This window comes from Aquila chrysaetos, chromosome 22 (genome assembly GCF_900496995.4).
Source record: "Aquila chrysaetos chrysaetos chromosome 22, bAquChr1.4, whole genome shotgun sequence".
Lineage (NCBI taxonomy): Eukaryota > Metazoa > Chordata > Aves > Accipitriformes > Accipitridae > Aquila > Aquila chrysaetos.
The window spans coordinates 20395931-20402085 of NC_044025.1; positions in this window are offsets into that span (position 1 = coordinate 20395931).

The window sequence follows — 6155 nt, forward strand, 5'->3', positions numbered from 1 at the left end:
TCCTTCGTCCGGCTTCATCCTATTCCATGTAATTGGATTTATGCAGAAAAACTAAATTACTGTAGCTGTAGCACACCTGCCAGGCTGCAGTGCCATCCCAGCACAGGGTCTGAAACACTCACAGTTTGTAAACTCAGCCGCTGATTCAAGAGATATTACATGTGCTGATGCTAAACATTACAGTGACCCACATTTTTTTTTTTTTCATATTACAAAATGTTTTATTTAACTTCTCCACCACCTTCTGAAAGTAAGGAACAGCACACAAGCAAATGGCTTGGAAAAGATGTTGTGGCTTCTCAGTGCCGATTTCATAAAAAGCAAAGCTGTGGTAGTATTGGAAACGAGAAAATGGTTAATAAGGTTTTCCAAAATCAGGCCCTCAGAAATGATAGAAGAGACCTGAAGTTGTTTATATCACCTCAGTTAAAGTGTCCGCTGGACCTTATGAGTTCTGACATGTTTCTTAATTGCATGATCCCGTCCTGTCCATCCACAAAACCTACGACTCGGTGCCGCTGGGACTGCCGTAGGGGTGAACTCAGGGGCTACAGCAAAGGTGCGGAGGCGGCACAGCTGCCTCCCTTTGCTAAAACAGCCAGGAAGAGGGATGCTGAGGGCACTGGGAAACTGCGGGAGGAGAAAAGGCGGCCCTGTGCCGGGAATCGCCTGGGAGAAGCGGGTGTCCTCGCTGCCCGCGGTGCCGGGGTCCTCTCCCCATCCTGAGCCGGGGATGGCAAAATGCAGCTGGGTGGGAAACCTCCAGCTCCTCCCGACTGCCGCTGTGACAGCCCAGTACTCAGACAAAGCTACTGCCTATTTAACTGGAAAGGCACAAATTCAGCCTATCTAAAATTATGGACCATAGTCCCCTTGTTTTCTGCAGGGCCAGGAAAGTGAAGGGGACACTGCCATAGGGAGCTGTAGCCCCATAAATCTGACTTAGCCATTAGCCATAGCTCCTTCTTTCCGTGGATTTCCATTGATTCCATCCATGTCCACCAATGCCATCCTGTGCTGGTGGTGGCCACGGCTCCAGCCTCCCCCCGCCCCGTGCTATTCATTTGTGTGTGATGCTTGTGGGCAACGAACCTTGGCTTTGCTGCTGGAGAAAAAGGCCATGGCTTTGGACACAGAACAAAGCAAAATTTCTGGGTTTGGTTGCACTGAGAGTCTCTTGAGCTGGCTCCTCTGTTTTCTGGTGTCATCATCCAGAGATGCAGCTATGGAAAGGCCTGACCAGTGCCAGCCCAGTGTGCACCTTTGCCCCCCCCCCCCAGCCTCTCCTCTATATGAGGGCAAGAGGAGCCTGATGGGGAAAATTGCAACACCTAAATTAGCCACTTGGGTCGTTTTTCCAAATTGGTTGAGGACCAACATGCTTAAATCAGGCATGAAGAGCGGGGCAGCGGCGGGGTCAAGGTGAGGTGGGTGCAGACCCCCCAGCTGCTGGACCTCTGGGACCTGCCTCTGGCCACAGCTGGAAGCAAAACCAGCTCTTGCACAACGAGAAGACCCCCTTCAGGCTGGGTTCCCATGCCTGGTGTCCTGCGTCCACCCCGGCCGGCAGCAGCGGGCAGTGGGATGTGGTGTCCCAGCCCCACGTACCCCCGTCCCTCAGAGAAGAGCAGCTCGGCCAGCAGCGCCCGTCTCACCGCCAGCACCGGGGGTGATGCACAGGCAGAAATTTCCCTTATTATTTCACAATCAGCCGGGTTTAATGCTGAGTGCAGCTGAAGATGCTCCGAAGGAGCTATTTCGGTTCCCTTCAGGTCAATGACGCTCCTGGTGGGCTGCGAGCCCCTCTCCCGCGTCGCCTTTCACCCAAGTCCCTGGGTCGACGCTGTTTCTCAGAACTGGGCTCCGCTTTCTAGCTATCATTTTCCACCCACACGAGCCAAATTGATACATGTCAGCTTTTCCCATCATCAGGTTCATGTTACCATATCAATAGTTTGGGGGGATGATTTTTATCTGCCTTTGAGGGAGGTGACACACGCTCTCCGCACAAGGTTTACAGATGCAGGGTGTTCCCAGCCAAGGGGCTTCCACTCCTTGCAGCCCCCCGTGGCCCCATGATCCCCCCGGGACCCCCACGAAGCTACCAGGGCACAGGGTGTGGGACCACAGAGGTCATCTTCCCCGGGGCCATGGTGCATCCCGCTCCAGCATCCCGCTCCGGCAGCTTGGCTCAAGGGACCCAGGGACACTGGCTTTGGGACAGATGGACACACACCCTGTACTGTGCTGCCCTGGATGTGTGCCAGCTCCTACACCTTCTTCCCAATGCCTGCGATGGGAAACCTCCAGGCTCCCATCTGGCTCTGACCCAGCCTTTCCCTTTTGGAGGAAATTCAATGATTTGGAATGGTCACCATCTTTGTTTCCAGGAAAACCAATTTTTTCAGGCTAATAAAAGCAATGAAATGGGAGTGCTACAGCCCAGTCCTGCCATTGTAATGGTAGGTCTTCCAATACAAAAAGAATGCAGTGAAATGGGAAGGGGTTTGTTTGAAATGTGAAGTTCAGCGCTTCCTCAGACTATGCAACACCTTGACTTTACTGAAAATGTAAAAAAAAAAAAAAGTTTAAACTTAAGTGTTTCTACATTTTCTAAATTAATGTAACAATTTATGACTATTTACAAGCCTCTAACTAGGTATAAAGTGAAGCCTGGGGCTCCCCTGGACAGAGTGTGCCCGAGCCGGGGCAGCAGCACGGCGGGGCTGCCCGACAGCGTGGGGTGTTGGCGTGAGCAGAGCCACGAGGCACTGCTGGCACTGAGCTGCTTCACCTGTGTTTGCAGCAATGCCTGGGAAAAGGCATTTAAGAATCTGGGGAAGAAATGAGCCATTTTGGCAAGTCAACTTTTTTCCCCACAAAATTTCCACTAATACCACAGCTCAGCCATGGTGGGAAATCATTGCGGGTTCATGTCTGCTCTTCTTCTAAAGGATGCGGTGGTTTGAATCCCTGAGTTACTGTTGGTTTTCTGATGTCCTCTGGGATGGTGTGGGATGGCACGGGATGGTCTGGGACAGCATTGGATGGCGTGGGATGGTGTGGGGTGGCATAGGATGGTGTGGGATGGCATGGGATCGGGTGGGGTGGCATGGGACGGTGTGGGACAGCGTGGGACGGTGTGGGATGGTGTGTGACGTTGTGGCCCACGGGCACGGCACGGCGCGGGGCTGAAAGGCGCCACGCTGAGCCAGGCACTGCAGGAGCCATCCTTGCAGGATGGGATACGTGCTACAGAGCTGAGCAAGTCCTAGTTAAAACCCACACACCCACACGCCAGAAAACCCCCTCAGCTACTTCTTCCTTTACATGCAAGAGCATTTTTTTGTCTTTGCAGATGTTTAACATCTTGATAAAAGTTTTGAGGTTTTCTTTTCTTTCACATCTGACTTCGGCTACTTGAGCTTGCTGGAGCTGCTGCCATTATGGCCAAATGACATGAATTTTTTTCTGACACACGGTTCAGCTGTTCCTCTCCAACAGCAGCCACGCACCATTTCCTTCTCAAAAGTGCTGCCATCGCCTGTGATGCCCTTTTCCACCATCGATGGCTGAGCTGCAGCACAGGGCACTGCGGTCCCAGTATGTCCCCAGGGCCACTGATGGGGACAAGGGGCCACGTGGGAGGAGAGGTCCTGCACATCAACAAGTGGTCGGGATGTCCTGGAAAGCAGTGCTGGGCAATGGGGTGCTCCCACCCACATCCCGTGACCGTGGTGTCCCCTGGGCAAGTGGGTGCCGAGCCAGCTGCAGAGCCCTGCATGGGCGGCAGAGGTGCACGTTCAAGTGCAAAAGCAAGTATCTGCTTTCATGTCAGTTTGGCTCCCGGATTTCTAACCTGAGGGTGACACTGATCCCCAGACTGCAGCCGCAGCACCTGGACACAAACCTGCCTGGATGGCAAGGCTGGTCTGGCTCCCGGCACATGGCAGGGAGATGCCTCCAAATTCAACCAGATACTTGCTGGGGTCATGTCATCCCCCCGAGACACCGACATCCAGGGCAGGAGCCCAGCAGGCATCCAGCCACGCACATCCCAGAGCCGGTCCTTCTGCATAACTGTTTGTCTTTTCCATCACGGAGACAAGGGAAGCTTCAGGAGATATTTCTCTGCACATAAGATCATGGCTTGACTTTACTCGAGTCTTGCAATGCGCTTGGTTAAGTTGTGGACACATTCATGGTTTTCCACGTGCAGCACGTTACAAACATACTCGACAGTAAATAGATCCTCAAACATCAAAGAGAAATTCTCCACTTCTCATCCCCGTATCTCTTCATCTATCAATTAGGTGATTAAAATCTGCATGGTAGCTGAATAACAGATAACGTTGGTTAAGGGCGAAAAGTCTTCGCCGTCATTACATAATGCCCTTCTTTGGGGCGAATGGCACTTCCCACTGTCTCGCCTGATCAGCACAGGAAGACACCTATATTTGGTAGTCAATGGAGACACCGGTCCTTCTTCGCACTATAAAAATGGTGCTCTGCCAAGCAGCCAGGCAGAGAGGCCCTGGCCAGCCAGCCCAGCCGGCACGAGAAGCGCTCGGACAGCAGCGACAGGATGCTCCCCTTGCTGAAGGCTGCTTTTGCTCTCCTCTCCCTGCTCGAGCTCACTTCTTCCATGCCGCTGACGACTACCTCTCCCCTCTCCCTCTTACCACAAAAGCTGAAAGAGATCACCAAACTCGTCCACAACCTCCAGTCAAGAGTGCAGGTAAATGCTGCTACACCTCCTGGCTTTTCTTTGCTTACAGATCAGAGGAACATTATTGACGATGATGATGCTCCTTGGTGCTTTGGGCACCCCAGCCTGTTTCAGCCTAGATTTGGGTGCTCAGCACTTGACTTGGTGGTACAAGAGGCTGCTGGGGTCGGGCAGGGTGAAGTTTTCCACCTGACATTGGGCGCACTGCAGAAAAAAATGCTGAGGACCAAGACAACCTCCCCCAAATCTCCCTGTCCAACATGCAGAGCTGTGTTGGGGTCACCAGGGCAGCTTGATGATGGGGAGGGACATGGTGGACCGCCACTGTGTGAGTTGGAGGGGGGGGGTCCCTGCTCTGTGCCAGTCCATAGCACCCGCTGAGCACCCGGGGACCCTCCTGCCCCTTCCCAAACAACTGCTTGCAAGTACTGTGCAAACCGGGGTCCCGTCTCCCCAGGAGCCTGTTTTAAAACAGTTTGCTGAAAGATGGATCTCGGTAGTGGCGGCAGCACCTGGGCTGCATCCACGCCGTGTCCCACTGGAGAGGGATGAGGACCTGGTGCTCCGTCCCGGGGGAGGGCGCAGCCGGCGGCAGCTCCTCAGGGATGGTCTCATAATGATGGTCTCGTAATGACAGTCTCGTAATGATGGTCTCGTAATGACGGCTCTCCCTTGTGTTGCCTCTCCAGGTCCCCTGCAATGACAGCCGAGTGGCACAGGTCACCTTCACGGATCAAAAGGTAAAAGATGATGGAGAGATAGTCGGAAAACGTATTTATAATAAATACAGACATAGCCGGCACCCGCCTCGCTGCGCAGAGCAGCCCACATAGCAGAGGTAGTTTTATTAGTCACTGAGCAAGAGCTGCTCAAGTGCCAGTCGCTGGGGGCGAGCACACGGCTGGATGCCGGCTGCAGCTGAGGACCTGCCTCCAGCACCTCTGCCCCCCCCCCAGCTCCCCTTTGGGCACAGCCCAGGGCCCGAGTCACCGCACGGGGCTGCAATTACAGCTGTAAAATGAAAGCAAGTTTAGGAAGTCACTGTGAAACCTCCCACCAGTCCTGGACACCTTGATAAGTAGCGTCAACTTAAATCAACTATGTGGCTCTAATAATGCTTTCCCCCCGCTCTGCCGTGTTTACCAGCTGTCGGACCAGGAGCTGCTGTGCCAGGCTGCCATGGCGCTCATGAAAGTCACCAGGTGCAAGACAGACTACGAGCCGGTCATCGCCAACTTGCAGAGCCAGCATGGCAAGACGGTAAGCAGGAGCTGCAGTCTCCCCCCTCGCCGCCCCGCTCTGCAACTCCGGCCCCCGCGGCGGCCGTGCCCCCCCAAGCCGGCTTCGCCGAGCACGGGCCCCGTTTCAGTGCCGGCTACCCAGATGTACCCCCAGGACTGATCAAGCCGGTATTTGTTATCTGGGC